Source organism: Sander vitreus, unplaced genomic scaffold (assembly GCF_031162955.1).
Source record: "Sander vitreus isolate 19-12246 unplaced genomic scaffold, sanVit1 ctg437_0, whole genome shotgun sequence".
In the NCBI taxonomy this organism is placed as follows: domain Eukaryota; kingdom Metazoa; phylum Chordata; class Actinopteri; order Perciformes; family Percidae; genus Sander; species Sander vitreus.
In genome coordinates this window covers 30,971-53,281 of record NW_027595551.1, presented here as the reverse complement: position 1 = coordinate 53,281, position 22,311 = coordinate 30,971, and the positions used below count along the sequence as shown (strand labels likewise).

General features: G+C 44.7%; 1 non-coding gene across 1 annotated transcript; it reads left to right on the top strand.

Moving 5' to 3' along the window:
- The first annotated feature begins 20,067 nt into the window (after nucleotides 1–20,067).
- On the top strand, nucleotides 20,068–20,225 carry LOC144514071 (U1 spliceosomal RNA). Its single transcript, XR_013501250.1, has one exon. It is a non-coding gene; the product is annotated as a U1 spliceosomal RNA (small nuclear RNA).
- The last annotated feature ends 2,086 nt before the right edge of the window (nucleotides 20,226–22,311 follow it).

Genomic DNA, 22,311 nt, shown 5'->3' with positions numbered 1-22,311 from the left:
TTCCTCCGAAATCCTTTTCCGTGTCCTTCTAATTCTCCTTCTTTAACGACACGTCCACCGACGACGACGACGACGACGGTTCTGGTATTCAACCGCCTTGTAGTTTATAATGTTTTGTGTTTGTGTGCGTATGCGCACATGGATGTTTTCAAGGGTTTTATCCTTCTTTTTTTTATCGTTCTAGCGTTCCTCGAGCAGCTGGGCAGGGCGCTCGTGACTCTGCTCATCGAGAGACGGCGCCGTCTGCATCGCACCGAGCGTCCCGCCGCAGTCGTCAAAGCCGTGACGAGCAGGGCAGCGGCCGCAGGAGAGCGCGGAGAGGTCCACGTGCGGGGCCTGCAAGAGATACATCTGCGGGAGCTGCACTCGGATTGCTTCCACCGGGTTGGGAGTGAGTTGCTGCGCCAAGCGATACATTTCAAGATAGCATATTTTAAACAGTGCTACTTGTTTGAATGCGACAACCACTACACTACGGAAACTTTGGAAAAGAGGGCTTCGATTCACCGACCGGAATAGCTTTCTACCAGCTACTAATTATTCACCAAGAAAGACAAAAAGTTGCACAGCGGCATTGAGCATGTTCATGCTGTCAAATAAAGCTTTGACAGTGACTGGTGATTTGACTGAACTGTTTGATTGTATAACTTGAGTTAAAATTTGAAAACAAAGGTTTTCCACCTAGTTTCCAATCTGGGACATTATGCACGTTAGGCGAACGTGATGACTACTGCACTACGTAAATTTCGGAAGGCTGGGCTTCGATTCCCCAGCGGGAGAATTTTCTGTTAACTGGCCATTATTATTCAGGTTACCTCAGGATCCAGAAATGCAAGAAGGTCCGAGACCTTTTGAGTGTAAGGCGAGTGTGACAGCCACAAATGTTATTCGCCCAAATTCACCATTACCAACATCTTGTTACATGAAATTATTAGTCCATAAAATGTGATATTCCTACCCCATGTTGATTTCTGGTGGAGGCTATGAAGGAGGACTTTTCGGTTGGCATCAAGGAAGTTCTGGCAAACCGTTGGACGACTCATGAGGGCAAAGAAGGCCTTGACTCAGGTTGTGTTCAGCAGGGGAGAAGACCTCCTCACCTTGAATGGGATTATTGTCAAGCGATGGAAGGAGCACTTTAAGGAACTCCTGAACATGACCAACACGGTGCAGCGGGTGGGATATTGTCAAGTCTGGAGACATCAGAATTGCTTCTCTGCTCTTTGCAGATGATGTGATTCTGTTGGCTGCATTGGACACACTGGGGCATTTCGCAGTCGAGTTCCAAGCGGTCGGGATGAGAGTCACGCTCCAAGTCTCAGGTTGTGGTTCTCTGCCGGAAAGCAGAGGATTGCTTCCACCGGGTTGGGAGTGAGTTGCTGCGCCAAGCGATACATTTCAAGATAGCATATTTTAAACAGTGCTACTTGTTTGAATGCGACAACCACTACACTACTGAAACTTTGGAAAAGAGGGCTTCGATTCACCGACCGGGATAGCTTTCTACCAGCTACTGATTATTCACCAAGAAAGACAAAAAGTTGCACAGCGGCATTGAGCATGTTCATGCTGTCAAATAAAGCTTTACAGTGACTGGTGATTTGACTAAACTGTTTGATTGCATAACTTAGAGTTAAAATTTGTAAACAAATGTTTTCCACCTGGTTTCCAATCCGGGACATTATTCACGATAGGCGAACGTGATGACTACTGCACTATGGAAACTGATTCATAAAAAAAAGACTGTTTCGCACCTGTGTCTGTTAATGCACCATTCATATTTGACTGCAAAGGTTTAAAATGTTGGTAGACATGTTCATTTTTTTTACTCTGAGAGATTTTGAACATGATTCAGTCACAGTTGCTTTGTCATGTATTTGAGTGACAGTAAACTAATGTATAATTGAAGTTAATGCTGCTACATGTATTCCCTGTAAACGCTTGAAGAGCGCCACCTAGCGAATGCCAGGTGCCAAAAACCAGTGCTTGATCAGTCGTCGTTAGTATAGTGGACAGTATCTCTGCCTGTCACACGCGGTGGCAAGTCGCGTATAGGTGGAAGCCAGTGACAGCCAATGAAGTTGCAGCACCATTAATGCTGTCCAAGGTGCTGAACAAGCTGAGTTTTTTCCTGCATATTTAATAATTATTATCTGGACGCAGGTTCGATTCCCAGTTGGGGCAATGTCTGTGATGCATTTTTAAAGATAAATAGGTATTTATTAGTATGTTTTTTGTTTTTAAATCTTTAGTCAAGTAAATACCTTTAACAAAACCTGTTATACTAAAAATATATAATGACACGGTTGTATGAAATACTTGACTTACTCATGGCTATTAACCTCTAATATTAAAGTTTTCTTAGTATGTGTAACATTACAATTTCTTAAAACCTTTGCATTCAATTATAGACATTTTACTGTTCTCTTAATGTGATGCACTTAGTAATGAGACACTTAAATATTGGTTAATGCAATGTCTTGTTTATTAAATACAACAATGACAGTTTAAACACACCAAGCCCCATAGTGCAAGGTCACACATACACAAAACAATATGTAAAATAAATATGAAATGGCCAAAATATACAGTATATACAACACTAAACCCCCCCTCTCTCAATGTCCATCATTTTCCCTTTTCGACCTCCCACCTCAGTTTTTTTGACTTATAAAAGGCAGACTCCTGGAACTCTTTCCAGGTCATCTCCTTCTCCATGCCCTGGTCTTTGTAAATAGAAAAGACTTTAGCAGGGCAGTAAATGTACTTCCCTGCTACTCCAGGGAATCCAGTGTGAATATGAGGACTGTTTGGGCCCTGCTTCAGTTCCATTCTGCAAAACCGACACTTGCGACCTGTGGGCTGGGACTCCTCTGTGGGGGTCCTTTTCCTCTTTTGCTGTCCTCTGTCCTCCACCCTTTTCTTTGTGGCATGTAGTTCCTGCTGAAAGAACTCTGTCTGTGCAAAGTCATTAAAGGGCATTTTTGGGCTTTAAAAACCTTAGTGGAGCAGTAGAAATACCTGACAGGGCCTTGCTGGTAACAGAAGTGGATGAAGAACCATCATTCTAATATCTCGACTTTGGCTGGCCACAGGAAAGACATGTTTTTGTCTGTGCCTTTTTTTGTTCTGGCTGTTGTTGCTGCTGCTGCTTGTCCATTATGTTTTTAACTATTTTCTCAATAGAGTCTTGAGTTAGTGGTGTGGCCAGGGTCTGCACAGGTGGTGGTGGATTAACAACTGCAGCAGGCATGGTAACAACTGGCACACTGGTAGTCGTACTCCCCTTGGTCAGAGAGTGCCAGAGTTCCTGCCTCTCTTGCAGTTTTTCTGGGCTGGTATTTAAAGAGGAGCTGGTGTTTAAAAATTTGCTGAGGTGCTTTAAATACTGTGCAATATGTAGTTTGGTTGTTGGGTGGAGCATGCTGTTTGGGTCTTTACAGGAATTGTGAACTAGACCAGCATAGTCCTGGTCTACAAGCTTGAGCATGTCCTTCTGGCCACGGTGTTTATTAAGCAGGTCGTCAATAGCCTTTTTCATAGGGGTTGGCCAGCGCTTGTGGTCCAACACAAACACCCTCCCACCTGTCTTCACAGGTCCAGTGCGAGCACCAGATGGTGAGGAAAGCAAGGGGAGAGACAGCGGACTTCTGTTTTCTATAACAACAAAAGATAGAGTACAATAAGTCATTCTGGCCCAAAAAAAGATAAAACAAACAAACCACAAAACAATTCATACACTTGTATGGGTGAAAATTCACTTTCCAGTTGGTAAGTTTGTTTAGACAATGGCTGATGGATGATTATGTTTATGTAAAAGTCTATTCAATAAAACATTACATGAAGCTCTCATATTGTTAACTCTCTAAGAAAAGAAAGATATAACTCATTTATAAAGGCTATTAATATGATTGAAACCTAGGCACTGCTACTGATACTGAAGTTTTGTCCACCACTTTGTCTGTCAGATGTTTACCTGGCTCTGTCTGAGGCTCAGGAGTTGTACTTGGAGTCACATCTGGTTTAACAGCAGGAGGGCATGCAGCAAACTGAAACAGCTTGGGTGGTGAGTTGGAGGATGACTGAGGAAGCTCAGCCTGGGCAGTGGGTGGGCTGCTTTGAGGAGGGTGATTCAGGGCAGGGGTTAAGTCTGTGTTGCTCCTGTGCTTATCCCAGTCTAGAGGAACTGGGCGGCAACCAGGCTCAACATATTCCAAGCCAAACTTCTCTCCAGTGTCTCTGCCAGTGAAATGAAAAGCAGCATACTTCACATGCCCCAGCACTCTTTCAGAGACTGCATTTAGTTCTGCCATTAAAGCTGGATCAAAGACAGTTGGGAGGTGAACATCTGGCTGTTTCAAGTCCACCAGGCGCTGGTAATTCCACCGTTCCACCCCTGTCATCCCCTGGGCTTGGAACAGCTCTGTGGAGACGCGTGTTCCAGTGACCCACTGAGCCTGATGGAAATGGTATCCCTCTTGCTGTGAAGTGCCTCTGATGGGGATCCACACAGGAACTTTAGCACCTTCCCCCTGCACGTGGTTAAGCTGCAGTGTTCCTCCGTGCCTGTACAAGATGCCACCTTCAACCTCAGGATCACTCAGGCACCCGCGCAAGATGTGTATGCGCTGAATACGCCATGTCTTCAGCATAGAAGGCTTGAAGAGAGGAACGCCGTTTGGATCAGTTGTGAGGTGAAAGTGTTGGAAAACTCCCTCGACTCTCTTGACAAGCTCCTCAGGCTGTGGAATTCTGGTCCTGCAGTGCTCGCGAATGTGTGCCTTTGTTGGGTTGGCAGGCTGAATTCCACAGAAGGCATATGCCTCTTTAAGCCTCTGCAGTTCTTCCTGATCCACCACTGAAAAGGCTGCCGACAGGAACTGAGCAAAGGAACCGTACAGGGGATGATGCTCTGACACACACTCACGGAGGAACCGTCTCAAACAGTGGAACAAGTCCAGCTTGATAATGATGTTTTCATTGTAGTGGGATCTTGATGCACAGGTGTTCAGCAGGTCACCAGTAGTGGCATCAGCAACAATGCCATTAGTAGTTGTCCAAGCATCCCAGTTCATATGCTCTCCTGTATAAGATTCTGCAACCTTAAATGCTGCGCAGCAATCCCTGAAAGAAGAAATAGAGACACAGTATAGCCATTAATGTTAAAGCAGTGATATCAATTCCTATTTACACTTCAGTGTATTCAGTCATGAAAATAAAATAAAATGAATGCAAAGTGAAATTATGAAAAATTAAAAGCAAAGTTAATTGTGCTTATTATCTGTTCATGTCACCAATGAAAGCAAAATATACTGTTTATATCTTACCTGTCTACCCACTGGTAGTGTGCCTTCTCTATGCCTGCAGTGCTGTAGCGGTGTGCTATACCTTCATACATGGGCTTCAGTGACTTTTCTGTCTCAGACTGCACCATCACCCATGAAAGGATCATCCAGTTCTCATTCATGACTGCATATGATGACATGGTCCCAGATGAAAAGGTGACCTTCCTAGCAACTTTCCGTGTGTGGTCTGAGCGGAAAGCCTGTCCAAAGGTGCCCTGAAGAAGCTTTTGTGATAGCACCCTCTTGGTGTTGGTACTCATGCAGTAGGCAGTCAGTTAGGTAGTGTGCAGACACAGAGATCCCATTCCAGCCATCTGAATCCCCATACTCTCCATAGGGAGCTGGCTTGGTTTCCTGTCTTATGAACTGAGTCATGGTTCTTAGGTCATACTTTCCTGCCTCACCATCCATGATGTTCTGGCAGGTAAGGAGGAAGGCCAGGTGAGCACGTTCATATTTCAGGTGCATCATCTCCATGATCTGCTTTGCCATGTCGGTGGGTGAGTTACCTGTGCGCCTGAGCTCATCCATTACGGATTTACAGTTGGCCTTCTTGTAGGTCAGTATTGCCGGCAACAGGTTTGTGAACCTCTTTGGTAATTTTTCCAGCCACAGTGGGTTGTCAGCGTACCACCTCTTCCGGCAAACTTTACAGCACAGCCTGGATGAAAAAAGGTAGTACTGTCCAGTGATGCCAACAATCACACGAGGTCTACCAACACCTGCAGAGGCAACTTGGGCCCGAGCGCAACCTTCAATGCATGGCAGAGTGTCGTTGTTCCTCAGCCTTGCCATTAAGTCATTCTCTGGCTTCCATATAAAAAAGGGATGGAGCTGAAAGTACTTTGGGGATGGAAGATCAGAGATGCTGTCAATTAATTCTGGCTGGGGAGGGAAACGCCACAATGACACCATCTTCATGGGGTTGCGCACAGGAATGGAGCCCGGCCAGAGACCCATCGATTCCAGCTCTGTCTTCATCCAGATCCTCTGCTGGTGAGAACAGTTCCACTGACTGACATCATGGTCATAGCCAGGAAGCTGTGGAGGAGGAATGCTGGGGACCCTTGATGGCCTGGGTACCGGCTGGCCTAGTAAGACAAGAATAATAAGGCAAATTATTAAGATTTTGTGTTTGACTTGATTCTATCTTTATGAAACGCACACAATTCAAATAAAAAACATTCAAACACGTACTTTGAGCTCTCTGTGCAATTGGTGGCTGCAGCGCCGGTTGACTGGGCTCTGCAGACGGAGTAATCAAGTGCCTCTGACACTATATAGAATATTAAACATTTAATTATTATTTACAGGTAAGATAAAGTCAAAAAGTAATATGACACTACACTTTACATCTACATTTTAGTCCCTGAAACCTAGCAGGCTGTACACTTAAATGCTGGCTTGTCTTAAAACTGTGGAACAGTATCTGATATACAACAATTAAACATATTTTAAAGGATTTACAACAGTTATGATGGACACAACATATGGATGAAACAACATATGGATATTTTTTAAAGACGCAAATACAGTTAAAATAATACACACCTGGAACTGTTACAGTTGTCTCTGTTGGCAGAGGACCTGCTGTTTTTGGCATCAGAAACCTCAGCTCCTGAGGAAGGGGCACAGGTCTCCTTACAGTTGGCAGGGCTTGGGTTGCAAGGAGGGAAGGACAACAACAAAAATCAATTATTAGTTTATAACAGACAAAAGCATAGGGAATATGACAGAAAGCTTTGAATGGATGAAGCAAAATACAGTGCATTTACCATCTTCTTGTGAGCTCTTCAATTTAGTTGTTCTAGACCATGTAGCTGATGGTGCTACAACAGAAAAAGTCTTTTCAGTCATTTATATTTTTGGCAAAATACAAAAATTTGTGTTAGTAAGTTAAGGCACCCATCTTTTACTTCACCTGCTTATCTCAGTCTCACTCTCATATAGTGAAACAGACTGTTTCTTATAATAATATATAAAGAATATGTTCATTCATACACATGCAATCATTTTTTTTAAAGGATTAATATTTTGTAGTCACTCATTAGAATTTAGCCTAAGCAGGGGAAGCAACATGACACACATACTGTACATGCAAACACATGCACTCAAGTGTTAGTAACCACAGCAATTTGACATGTATCATATATTTTCATCCACATAAGCAAAAGACTGATACTTACCCTCATCATGACTGGTTTCAATTCATAGTCACTAGGACAATAGGTAGAACACCAAAACACAAACATGACCAGAACCTGGTCAACATGAGATGGAAAGCTTTAGGTCATGCTTCATGTTGGGATAAGAATTCATGGTCCCAGAGTTGTCTGCTGATGCAGGACGTTTTGGTTAAGAACCTCTATCTGTTCCAGAAGCCTGTGGTGGTCTGGCAGTTGATGATGCTGGTGCAGAAACAGCTGTAAAACAGAACAAAATGATATACAGTATATAACATATACCATATAGAACACAGGATTAATATCAAACAGCCTGAACTTGATATCATTAAGAATCTTCAGGCAGTAGAAACAAACAAATAAAAGACAACTAATGTTTACTCACAGCTTTGCTCATGTTGCTTGGTAGGAGAAATGCTCTGCATCACTCTTTCCAGCTCTTCATCTTCATCCATCACTGTGATGCAAACAGACAGACATTAGTATTGGCTACCATTACAGCATGTACATCTTTTTGACAAAACAAAGGAAAAACAAGACCCACCCATGGCTTCAGCAGGAGCATTTGACGTAATGTGTCATCAGAGAAGAGCCAGAGGGTGGTGAGGGCAGCTTCTTCTGCAGGTATTGCTGTAGCTTGTGCATCCTTGTCCCTGAAGCACAGCTTTTTTTCAGTATAAAGGCTGCATAACCATCATCCCTGCTGTCCCAAATCTATCGCCAGGTGTTGTTGGCACGAGAGCCAAACCCAACCAGCTGGTCATCCTCTGATGCTGCTACTGTCACAACCTGTGACCTTGCCTAATAGTCAAGAAGAGACTGGATTTCTTGAAAGCTGAGGGCATAGTTCACAAATGACAGTAGGCTGTCCTTGCTGTGCCCCTCTGCTATAAACACTCCTGCAGCCTCCTCCTTCAGCTTGTTCATGATTAGGTAGATGGTATACCCAATATCATTTTCAAGAAGCCAGCGGAAGGATTTCCCCTTGTATTTCCCAAACTGCAGGATGTATTCTCCAGCCACCTCAGATTTATCTGAGGCATCCCCTCCTCTCTGACGGACGACACTGAGTGCATTTTGCCTGACCAGCTCCTCCCTTACAGGTGCAGACTTGTCCTGGAGAGATGGGTTGTCTTTAATGACTTTTGCAGCATCAGTAGGATCCTGACGAAGATACCCCAGAGGTCCCTTGCGAAATGTAACTGCAATTCTCCCGGGAAAAAAGATTTGTTTGCGCATTTTACCTGTCATGAAGAAAAGTCACGTAATTAGTATATTATGTCATAGACATTGACTGTTTTCATAACAAATGTTAATAGGTAGGGTCTCAATGAAGTGAAAAAAAATAGGTTTACATCTCAGCCTTTGCATATTCATACTGTATATGTCTAGTGTTTAAAAACGTTAAATACCAAATAGCTTTATTTCTTATTTTATATTTTATATTGTTGATGTTGTTGAACTTGATTAAGGACCTGCCTTTCTGTACAATGAGCTCTGTGTTTGTTAAGTGAGACTGTTAACACTTCAAAGATCGACACGATCTATTAAAAAATAAAGCATACATAATATGTAGTAAGTTGTTAACAAAATTACCATATTCTGGTGTTCTCTGATCTTGTACTTCTGTAAACAGTGTAGAAATACTTTGCTACAAGTAAAAGTCCTGCATTCAAAATATACTAAAAGTACCAAAATTGAAATTGAATTATTCATTATGCAGTATGGCTCATTTCAGAAATAATAATATAATAATAATAATAATAACCTGCAAAGTAACTTGTAACTAAAGCTGTCAAAAAAAAAAGTAGAGCAATTAAAAAGTACATAACCCTCTGAGATGTGACATTAGAGTATGAGAAGCAGTAACGTTACATTACAGTAGCCTACTTAAGTAAATGTAGGCTAACGTTACGTAGTTATATTTCACCACTGGATCTAAACACTAAATGTAAAACTGCCAGAAAACCGAAGACATGTTTTAGCTGCAGAAATACATCGGAGACTGATAGCAGTCAACATAACGTTGAGTGTGAAGAAAACACGACGCATTTACATAACTCAAAGTAAGAATGTTCATTCATAGTTTGTCATTCTTGCAATGTGTGTATGTAGCTAACTACGTTAGCTAACGTTAGTAGCCATAGTATATCATATCTTAACCGGCTGGTAACTTTAACCCTTGTGTTGTCCTTCGGGTCACAGGGACCCTGACCAGTATTCAATGGTATTTCTCCACTACCACGGCTCTGGCCTTCGGGTCTCTGTGACCCATACGTTATTCAATAGTATCACTCTACTGCCGCGGCTCTGGCCTTCGGGTCACAGTGACCCATTCCATGGTATTTCTCCACTACCGCAGCTCTGGGCTTCGGGTCTCTGTGACCCGTACGTTATTCAATGGTATTTCTCTACTAACGCAGCTCTCGCCTTCGGGTCACAGTGAACCGTACGTTATTCCATGGTATTACTCCACTAACGCAGCTCTGGCCTTCGGGTCACAGTGACCCATTCCATGGTATTTCTCTACTACCGCGGCCCTGGCCTTCGGATCTCTGTGACCCATTCTGTGGTATTTCTCTACTACCGCAGCTCTGGCCTTCGGGTCTCTGTGACACGTACGTTATTTCATGGTATTTCTCTACTACCGCGGCCCAGGACTTCGGGTCTCTGTGACCCATTCCATGGTATTTCTCTACTACCGCGGCCCAGGCCTTCGGGTCACAGTGACCCATTCCGTGGTATTTCTCTACTACCGTGGCTCTGGCCTTTGGGTCTCTGTGACCCATTCCATGGTATTCGGGGGACCCTGGCCTGGCTTGTAGTAATAAAACAAAAAGGGTAAGGGAAAGGGGAAAATAAATAAACCTCGTTCACATCCTACTAAACACTTTTATTATACACACACACACACTCACACACACACACACACACACACACACACACATACATATACACTGTACACATTTGTCTTCTTGTTTTTGGCATCTTTGCTTCTTCTTCTTCTTCTTCTTTTGGACCTTTGTACTCTCTCTATACTCGGTTCAGCAGCCGGTTGCGACGCCGGCATGGCCCGTTGTGTGACTTTAAATTTGGAGCTGCATCGGGTTCTCGCCCTCGCTGCACGCAATGTCCCCCAAGTGGAAGAGGTAGAAGAAGACAAAGAAGACGAAGAGGTACCACAGCGACTCTGACTCCGACGATGACTGGTCATCCGGCGTGTGTGCGTCAGAAGAGGACCGAGACAAACACGATGGCGGAAAAAGGGACCGCCGCGACGACCACGACCACGACGCAGGAGAAGACGATTACTACGACACTGACGACCGAGACGAACAAGGAGAAGAACGAGGGGCAAACGCAGCACAGGAGGGTGGACGGCAAAGGGGAGAAGAAGATGGAGAGACGAGACGACGAGGAGCAGGACGAGGAACGAGGAGAAGAATGAGGAGAAGAACGAGGGGCAAACGCAGCACAGGAGGGTGGACGGCAAAGGGGAGAAGAAGATGGAGAGACGAGACGACGAGGAGCAGGACGAGGAGGAGAGCGAAAGGTTTGCGTCGAGAAACGGCGAAATCGAATGGTCCTCGACGACGTATCATCCCCGTTGCCCTCGACCTCGTCGAATACGAAGAGGAAGAGGAACAACAAGACGACGAACGAGAACAACACGACTAAGACGACGACGACCGAGACCAAGACGACCGAGACGCTACTCCTCCACAGAGCCCAGGACCCACGGAGTACGCTGCCATGCACGTCCAAGACATAGTCTCCGTGTTCGACCTGTTTGTCACGCGGCGAATAGAAAAGATCGTGGTGGCCGCCACAAACCTCGAGGGCCTAAGGAAATGCGGCAACGACTGGAAAACGATGGACGAGACAGACCTGCGCGGCTACCTAGGGCTGCTGCTCCTCGGCGGCGTGTTCAGGTCCCAAAACGAGGCCGTGGAGAGCCTGTGGCACAAGGAGAGCGGCAGGGCCATTTTCCGTGCCACGATGTCGCTCAAACGGTTCCACGCGTTCTCGAGACTGCTGCGATTCGACGACCGCGAGACGAGAGCCGCCAGACGAGCCTGGGTGCGCCGGCTGCCTCGCCTCTACAACCCGGGCCCTGACGTGACCGTGGACGAGCAGCTGGTTCCCTTTCGAGGTGGGTATTTGACGTCATCGCCGCCGCCGCAGCTATTGTCGTTGTTGTTGTCGTCATTATCGTCGTCGCTGTTATTATTACTCTCGCGCCATGTGTTTGTAGCGCGACAAGCCGCCAGACCCCGCATCGTGTTGGGGTCTGGGTCGGGTCACTCGCCGTCGGCATGGCTCAATCCGAGTGTGTGGCTGGATAAACAGTGGTCGTCTTTCACAGTCCCTGCGCACGCAATAGATCGATAGGATAGCAGCGCTGCAAGCAGCCAGAGCAACTGGCAATTGTCTTGTCTTTTTCTTTGTCTTTTTTCCACCTCGTAGTTTACAATGCTTTTGTGTGTGTGCGCATGCGGATGTTTGTAAACATTTTGTTCTTCTCTCTTGTGCTTGTATTCTCATCTATAATTTCTATCTCATTCTTCTGCTTCACGTTCCCTCCTTTCCCTCTTCTTCGTCTTCCTCCGAATTCCTTTTCCGTGTCCTTCTCATTCTCCTTCTTTGACGACACGTCCACCGACGACGGTTTATTCTTGTATTCTGGTATTCAACCGCCTTGTAGTTTATAATGCTTTTGTGTTTGTGTGCGTATGCGCACGTGGATGTTTTCAAGGGCTTTATCCTTCTTTTTTTTATCGTTGGTCTTTTCTATCTTCTTCTTGTTCTCATTTGTCTCTTGTCTCTTTTTCTTCTTCTTTGACGACACGTCCAACGACGACGACGACCACGACCACGCCACCAAGGTCAATGCTCCTTCCGCCAGTACATGCCCAGCAAGCCCGCCAGGTACGGACTCTAGTTGTGGGTGGCCTGCGACGCCGCGTCCAGCTACGCGTGGAACATGCAAATGTACATGGGCAAGTCTGCGAGCGGCGCGCCTGAGAGGAATCTGGGCACGCTGTCGGTGCTCAACGTGAGGGCCTGCAGGGTCCGCGCAACGTGACGTGCAACAACTTTTTCACCTCCTACGAGCTGGCCCGGCGGCTGCTCGTCGAGAGGCGCCTCACCGTGGTGGGCCCGATGCGCAAAACAAGCCCGAGCTGCCGCGCGCCTTGCTCGACACCAAGGGCCTCGCGGTCTTCTCGTCCAGGTTCGCCTTCACGCCCACCGTCGCTCTGGTGTCCTACGTGCCCAAGAGGAACAAGAACGTGGTGCTGCTGAGCACGCTCACACGGGGGACGCACGGGTCAGCGCCACCAGGGATGCCAAGCCCGACATCATCCTCTACTACAACAGCACCAAGGACGGCATGGACAACCTGGACAAGCTCGTCGGCACGTACAGCTGCCGCAGGAAGACGGCACGCTGGCCCCTCGCCGTCTTCCTCAACATCCTCGACGTGTCCGCCTACAACGCCTTTGTGCTCTGGCGAGAGCTCAGGCCCGAGTGGATGCGCGGCAAGCTCAACAGGCACAGGGCGTTCCTCGAGCAGCTGGGCAGGGCGCTCGTGACTCCGCTCATCGAGAGACGGTGGCGTCTGCCTCGCACTGAAGCGTCTGCCTCACTCGTCAAAGCCGTGACGAGCAGGGCAGCGGCCGCTGGAGAGCGCGGAGAGGTCGACGACGACGACGACGACGATGCGAAACCGACCGCGCCCCGAGTGTCCAGCAAGAGGAAGAGGTGTCAGCGCTGTCCAAAGACAAAGGACCGCAAGACGCACACCATGTGCGGGGCCTGCAAGAGATACATCTGCGGGAGCTGCACGCGGACCTACTGCACGGAATGTGTGAGACTGTAGCCTCGTGGCTCGCACGGCATCGGTGAACACGGCGTGTGTGCGCTATTGAGATGTGAAAAGGTGCAACAAAGTGACATGAACAACACTGTTGAAAATCTTTTGAATAACACAAGGGTTAAAGCTAAGTGGTAACGTTTACGTAGCGCTAAGTTTAAGCTAAATTATATGATAACTTAAATGGGCATTAACGTTAACTCACACAATGATGCTTTCGACTTAATATAATTTCAATTTCCAATCACCACGAACACAAATGGACAATAAACTAACACATGAATCAAGCCACGGTTTAAGGTTAACCTTACATTAACGTTAGTTAACATGTAATCCATCCGAAAGTGAGTTGACATAAAGCCTTTGACATGTGTCTGCTGTGTGAGATGTGAGATGATGTTACGCACACACACACACACACACACACACACACACACACCACCACCGCCAGGGTAGTAGACAATGTAGGATCGAAAACATAACCCCGGGTCCCGTTGACATGATACACGAAAGGGCCCCGGGGACCCGAAGCACAACGCTGGGGTAGTAGGACAGTACATAAACTAAACAAGTCCCAGTGACACGAAGGACAACACAAGGGTTAATTCATTATGTAGAGTTTTGAATGCTCATAACTAAAATAATGCAGTGCAATATTCAAATTGATATTATATTAATTAGACTCATGTTTACCTATTATTATTATTATTATTATTATTATTATTAGTATTATGATACTTGACCTTATTAGTCATAATAAAATGCTTTATAATGTGTTATGATTATTGTTAAAAAGCATTATGAAGTGCTTAGATTAGATTAGATAGTACTTTATTCATCCCACAATGGGGAAATTCACTTATAACTATACAGCAGATTATAACACATTATAGATACGGGCTTCATAGAAAGTGTTACCAAAAAAACAAAAGGGGTTGGGATCCCAGCCAAAAGGAACAAAAGATGGGGAAGTCACCGAGCCAACCCCTATAGGGCCGTCACACCTACCTCATCCCCCTAAAATGATACTTAGAGAATGGAGAGTCAGGTGTGCTCAGGTGTATAAATTGTGACCTTACAGCTGCTGGTGCGATGGTGCGTGGCTTCTGAGTGCCTGGCTTCTGAGTGCCAGGCTGGCCCTCTTCTAGTCCTCTTTGTTTGCCCCCTGCATCCCCTGTGAAATGAGAACAAACACTTAGGTAGGCGGGGCGTAGAGGGGGAGGAGGAAGAGTGGTGCTTGCTTATTCAATATAAATACTGCATTAATACAGGGTTTGTGCTGTGATATACCTTGTCTTTCAAAGGTATCAAGTGTTTCAATCAGCAGAGAATCATCCATCCAAAAGTCATCCACTTTGGACCCTGATGAGCTGGAAGTGGCAGTTGGTGCAGGAGGGACCACGTCCTGTCGAGGTGTCTGCAAAATGCAGGTGAGTTTCAGCTTTATACAATGCCTAATACAAACTTCAGTGGTTGTTGCTAACGTCATCTTAACCTACCTTTCTCGCAGGAAAGCGCTGTTTACTGGAGGTGGCAGTTGCTGCGTGCGGTGTGCTGGAGGTGGCAGTCGCTGCGTGCGGTGTGCTGGAGGTGACAGTCGCTGCAGGACGGGCTATGTCCTGTTGAGGTTTCTGTGAAATACAGGTGAGTTTCAGCTTTGAAGTTTGTATTAACATAGCATGTGTATGTAGTAACAATCACGGCTGTCACCGGAAGTCACCTTAACCTACCTCTCTATCGAGAATGTATTGTCTGAAGCGCTTCAGGTACCTGGCGGTGATGTCATCTTTCTTCATGACAAGCCACTGTCTAACAGCGCAGTAAGCCTCCTGAGCCATCTTTCGTTCATGGTTACTCCTAGCTTGAGGGTCAGCTTGAAGGCGCTTGTGCAGACTGTACCACTGCCACATCTCTTGAAACGTGAAAGACCTGAAGCGGCCTTGTCCGTAAATGGCCCTGTCTACATACATCTCAAGATGGCAGGAGACCGGAAGGAACAGCTGCACATATTTTAGGAGGTTATCCTTTACCCACTTGTCATTGATGGCTCTTCTCTCTGGTTGGCGGCTCTCTTTGACGTGGCGATCAAGGACACTAAAATATGACAAAGCATAATTAATTTATGAAAAACATACTAAACATAGTTTGATTCTGTGTAGTACAACATGCTTACTATTTAATGTATCCAACATCATTTTCCACCAGCCATTTCAAACTTCTGCCATTGTACTTCCCAAACGTAATGATCAGTTGACCCAGACACTGCACCTCCGTTGGAGTTGACGTGATCAACTGACTCTCTCTTTTTAGCTGAAGACAGAAATTGTTAGGCCTTTGATAACACGTAAGCACAGAAGCTTAAATAATACAACAGTATGTTATCATGACTGCGGTGGAAATATAAGGTGGAAAAAACATCTATGACCCTAATGCCAAGGTATTACCTTTGTCATAAGCCTTCTTCTCGTCCCTCAGGTCGCTGTCGTCTGTGGTTTGGGACAGTTTATATGCCTTGGCCTCCTTTGTTGCCTTAAGATGGCATTGTTGCCTATCCTGTGGCACACTTGTGTCCAGAATACACAATACGGGCATCAATGGATCCATCTCTGGTTGATTGTCTAAAAATTAATAAATTAAAAACAGTAAATTCCAAGTGTTATAAGAACTCCAGAAGCGTAATGTTTTGTAAGCACAACATCCCACCTATGTCCACTTTGTTCAGTAATGTCTGATTCTTTTTCTTTCAGAAAACACACGAAAGCTCTTCAGGACTCTGTTTCTTTCTCCAGAAAGCAGGCCCTACATTACAAGGCTTGAGGTAACATTTTAAAATAAGACTAACTTGACTTCTACTCACAACTACGTGCTTGGCATTTAACGTTTAACATTTACTATTTCGATGAGTGCATGGATAAATGTATACAAAACTAAGTAACTTTTTTGAGTTCTTGACTGAATTAAAGTACAGTTGATTATTGCTGCTTTAATATTGTCATTACTGATGTCTTTCCTTTTGTGTACTTTCAGAGATAGAAGATGACTGTCAATGCTATGTACGTTTGGGAAGTACAATGGCAGAAGTTTCAAATGGCTGGTGGAAAATGATGTTGGATTGTCTATGTTTATATTATTATAAATAAATAATTTAACTGTAATTCCTTGTGGTTGAGTTTGAAATCGCTGAGGTCTCTAACATCTTCCTCACATCATCCCTGGTTTTTAGTAGCCTTTTGCCCGACCTAGACCAATTTTTTACCTTACTTTAGGTGGTACAGTTTTCTCCAGCAGTGCAAAAACATATTCTCAATTTTCAAAGTATGGAAGTATACATTGTGTGAAATAAAAAATCAAAAGAAACGGTAAGTGGTACTACGCTGTACTCTGGTCCTGACCTGTATGCATTTGTGGTGTCTTGTAAGCCCATCCATCCATTCCCTATTGCTATTGTTATCTCTCTCTCTCAGTGACAGTGTGACCTACAGTGGTGTGAAAAAAGTGTTTGCCCCCTTCCTCATTTCCTGTTCCTTTGCATGTTTGTCACACTTAAGTGTTTGAACATCAAACCAATTTAAACAATAGTCAAGGACAACACAAGTAAACACAAAATGCAATTTGTAAATGAAGGTGTTAATTATTAAAGGTGAAAAAAAATCCAAACCATCATGGCCCTGTGTGAAAAAGTGATTGCCCCCTAAACCTAATAACTGGTTGGGCCACCCTTAGCAGCAACAACTGCAACCAAGCGTTTGCGATAACGTGCAATGAGGCTTTTACAGCGTCCTGGAGGAATTTTGGCCCACTCATCTTTGCAGAATTGTCCTAATTCAGTTACATTAGAGGGTTTTTCGAGCATGAACGGCCTTTTTAAGGTCATACCACAACATCTCAATAGGATTCAGGTCAGGACTTTGGCTAGGCCACTCCAAAGTCTTCATTTAGTTTTTCTTCAGCCATTCGGTGGTGGACTTGCTGGTGTGTTTAGGATCATTGTCCTGCTGCAGAACCCAAGTTCGTTTCAGCTTGAGTACACGAACAGATGGTCGGACATTCTCCTTCAGGATCTCTTGGTAGACAGCAGAATTCATAGTTCCTTTTATCACGGCAAGTCTTCCAGGTCCTGAAGCAGCAAAACAGCCCCAGACCATCACACTACCACCACCATATTTTACAGTTGGTATAATGTTCTTTTTATGAAATGCAGTGTTCCTTCTCGCCAGATATACTTGGACACACACCTTCCAAAGAGTTCCACTTTTGTCTCATCGGTCCACAGAATGTTGTCCCAAAAGTCTTGGGGATCATCAAGATGTGTTCTGGAGAAATTGAGACAAGCTTTGATGTTCTTTTTGCTCAGCAGTGGTTTTCTCCTTGGAACTCTGCCATGCAGGCCATTTTTGCCCAGTCTTTTCCTGATGGTGGAGGCATGAGCGCTGACCTTAACTGAGGCAAGTGAGGCCTGCAGTTCTTTGGGACGTTGTTGTGGGGTCTTTTGTGACCTCTTGGATGAGTCGTCGCTGCGCTCTTGGGGGTAATTTTGGGCGGCCGGCCACTCCTGGGAAGGTTCACCACTGTTCCATGTCTTCGCCATTTGTGGATAATGGCTCTCACTGTGGTTCGCTGGATTCCCAAAGCTTTGGAAATGGCTTTATAACCCTTTCCAGACTGATAGATCTCAATTACTTTCTTTCTCAATTGTTCCTGAATTTCTTTGGGTCTCGGCATGATGTGTAGCTTTTAAGGATCTTCTGGTGGACCTTACTGTGTCAAGCAGCTCCTATTTAAGTGATGCCTTGATTGTGAACAGGTGTGGCAATAATCAGGCCTGGGTGTGGCTAGAGAAATTGAACTCAGGTGTGGACAACCACAGTTATAGTATGTTTTAACAAGGGGGGCAATCACTTTTTCACACAGGGCCATGATGGTTTGGATTTTTTTCTCCTTTAATAATAAACACCTTCATTTACAAATTGCATTTTGTGTTTACTTGTGTTGTCCTTGACTTTTGTTTAAATTGGTTTGATGTTCGAAACACTTAAGTGTGACAAACATGCAAAGGAACAGGAAATGAGGAAGGGGGCAAACACTTTTTTCACACCACTGTATGTACGTCAATACAGCTACTGCTATTAATACTTAGCTAGTGTTACTCGGATGTGCACCAAGTATTAGGCACACTGTCAATTTGTCAAATATGTCAAGTCACAATTTTCTAGTTATTATTATTATTATTGTTATTATTATGTAATTATGTGTATAAAAACACACAAAAATCCAAAGAGTCTCTCACAATGGTCATGTATACAGAATAAATTACATAAAATACAGGAGGGGCGGGAGTACGTGGTGATTGTAGACTCTAAACCAATCAGCGATAGCGGTTGGAGCAATGGCCAGTCGGAATTGTATACAGTCTAAAGTCCTAAAGTCCTACTTTTTATCAATGAAATATACGTTATTATCATTGGTTTTATTTATTGTTAAGCTTGTGTGAGCTTGCATAATGTTTCAGAATGCCCACTTTGATGTATTTTCTGTAAGTATTTAACGTTAGCCGAGTTAACACTAGCTAGTTCGCGTCATTTTCACAAGGTCATTTATGGAAATTGGGCCATAGTGTCAATAGTGGATAAATAGTGGATAACTAAGTAATACAGTTGAAGACTGAAATCTAACATATGAGGGGATATTAAAGACAGACGCTAACGTTAACACATGTAGCGGTGACGCTAACGTAGAATGAATGAAACTGTCATGCTAGCTATTTAGTTTGAATAAATAGTTAAGTACAGTCACATAGTCATTCATCACGTTACGCTTGTACTTTGGACATAATACAATCGTATTTCTCTGTTTTTTCCACGATAATATATAATTCTTACTTACCTTCAAATTCTCAAAACTCTTTTTCCGATCTCCGTGAAACTCTTTCTCCGATCTCTGTCACGTCAGCGCTTCGCTCACAGCGCGTCGGCAACTGTAGACAGTTCGGCGCTGTGATTGGCCCAGAGTCTACAGATTCTACAGAATCTGGGCCAATGAGAGGCCGTAACTGTCTACAGTCTACAGTGGGCAATGCACGCTGTAATCGCTGACCTCTGCGAATTCCCCAAATGTGGGAATCTCGACTGCATAATTTGTGGTAGTGGGGGACTGCGTTCGCGCTCTCCCCTGATCATAACGTTGAAGGAAAAAAATACAAAAGATTTTCAGTTTCAAACAGACTGTAATGTGCAGGTTCCCAACTTTGGAGTCAGTGGGACTATACATTTTGAGGCGTTTTGGTTCCTTCAGCATTGTGTCCAGAAAGTTGCAGCTCTGCTGTACAGCAGTGTCTGGTGTATTGTGAGTAATGCGAAGTGCCCGCGATTTGGATGGCAGTGAGAAGTGGGTGTGGCTTTTTGGGTGGGACCAAATTAATTGCGTGTTCTCCGCTCCAAGGTTGTTCTCTCTTTGGGGCAAAACATGTCCTCCAAACATTTTGCCAATGCTAGCATCCTTAGGTTTAAGGCTTTTGTGCAACAGGTTTGCTTTCTCACATGCAGAAACAGCTTGCCAAGGTGAGATAATGCTAAAAGCACTGAACTCTAGGATTATGCATTCTAGAAACCGTCAGCCAGAGTTCTGTGTCTGGGAATGAAGACCCTTTCTCTGGCTCATCCAACTCATACTTACCTGGCGATACCATGATCAAGAAGGTGGTTCACCCAGGGCAAGGCTTAACCATTGCACTCCAGTTATGCTGACCCGTGCGAATTCCCCAAATGTGGGAATCTCAACTGCATAATTTGTGGTAGTGGGGGACTGCGTTCGTGCTCTCCCCTGATCATAATGTTGAAGGAAAAAACAGAAGATTTTCAGCTTCAAACAGACTGTAATGTGCAGGTTCCCAATTTTGGAGTCAGTGGGACTATACATTTTGAGGCCTTTTGGTTCCTTTAGCATTGTGTCCAGAAAGTTGCAGCTGTGCTGTACAGCAGTGTCTGTTGTACGCTGGGGACATTTTTGTTGAGTAATGCGAAGTGCCCGCGATTCGGATGGCAGTGAGAAGTGGGTGTGGCTTTTTGGGTGGGACCAAATTAATTGCGTGTTCTCCGCTCCAAGGTTGTTCTCTCTTTGGGGCAAAACATGTCCTCCAAATATTTTGCCAATGCTACGATTCGACGACTGCGAGAGTGGCTGCTCAACAGGCACAGGGTGTTCCTCGAGCAGCTCGGCAGGGCGCTCGTGACTCCGCTCATCGAGAGACGCTCGCGTCTCCCTCGCACGCGACCGTCCGCCACGCTCGTCAAAGCCTTGGCGGGCATTGGCGTCAGGCGACCCCGAGAGGCCCGAGAAGACGACAACGATGAGGACGCGGAACAGAGCGCGACGATAGTGCCCAGCAAGAGTTAGGGTTACCTATTTATGCTACTGTAGAAGTTTGGTATCATTTCGGGCATTATTAGTGGGGTAATTTACGAGATACAAACCTGGATCCATTAGCGCCTGCACTAAACTAACCAGCTGATAACGCTAACTCAACCAACATTATAACAAGGGAAAAAAGCTTATGGGGGACGCGCGACAATAACAGGACAGGGCGCCTCACACGCCGGGAGACGGCTGCTGGGGACGGCTGCTGGGGACGCGCGACAATAACAGGACGGTTGCCCAGGTGAAAGTCCTGTGTTGTTTGCTGGGAGACGGCTGCTGGGGATGGCCGCTGGGGACGCACGACAATAACGGGACGGTTGTGATTAGGAAGACTACGGGAAACAAAACGCCACACGCGGGATGCGATTACCGCTCGCCCGGGTGAAAGTCCTGTGTTGATATTATGGCTCCGTTCGATGTCATTGTTCAGTCCATTCCATAAGGTCACCCCACAAACTGAAACGCACTTGCTTTTAACAGTAGTTCGCACAAGAGGTTGCTTGAACATACAATGACCTCTTAGATGAAATACCCCGTCTCTTTCATTAAACATTGCACGTATGTTACATGGTAAATTATTTTCTATAACTTTAAACATCAATTGTGCAATTTTGAATGCAACAATGTCCATAAATTTCAGCAAATGTGAATTAAAGAACAGATGATTGGTGTGCTCATAATACCCAATGTGATTTATTATCCTAATTGCTCTTCTTTTGCGCAATGCGCACATTTTTTTCAAGTTGCTTTTGTAGGTATTTCCCCAAACTTCCACACAATATAACATATATGGTTCAATAAGTGTGCAGTACAGAGTATGTAATGTATTTTTGTTCAAGATGTATCTAGTTTTGCTCATTAAACCAATACTCCTGGCCATCTTCATGCACAGATATTTAATGTGTGGTTTCCAGCAGAGTTTATGGTCAAGAACAACACCCAGAAATTTATTTTCATAGACTCTTTCAATTGTTTCATTATCAATTAACATTCCCTGATGGGTATCTTTATTAAAGATATAGATTTTCAGCGGAGGGAATTACGTATAGGCTTTTTGTTGGCTTCTTGAGCCGTGTGTTGCCAATTCCACACATTGGTTTAAATTATGTTTTTATATTTTTTATTTTCTCTCGCAATAGCTTCCCGCTGCCAGGGTTGCAATTGGTAATATAATAGGCTAAAGCAACGGCAGTTCATGGAAAGCTCAAGTGTAATTATGGTCAGATCTAGTACCTGACTGATGGGGAAGTGATATTGATAAGCGTTGTGATTTACACATCTACATCGTCAGCTATTTTTGTTGCCAGTTTTCCTTCCTGTTTTAGGAAGAAGCGACTGTATTGTGTTTTGCCTGTAAAACCGTGTCTGTGTTTTTCATATTTATGTAGAATCATAGTTTGCTCTTCTTATATAAAATATGCGGCTCTGGTAGATGTTTGTGATTGGTCGTGTATACATATCACTTTCTTCAAAAGTGTGTTTTAATCGTTTATAT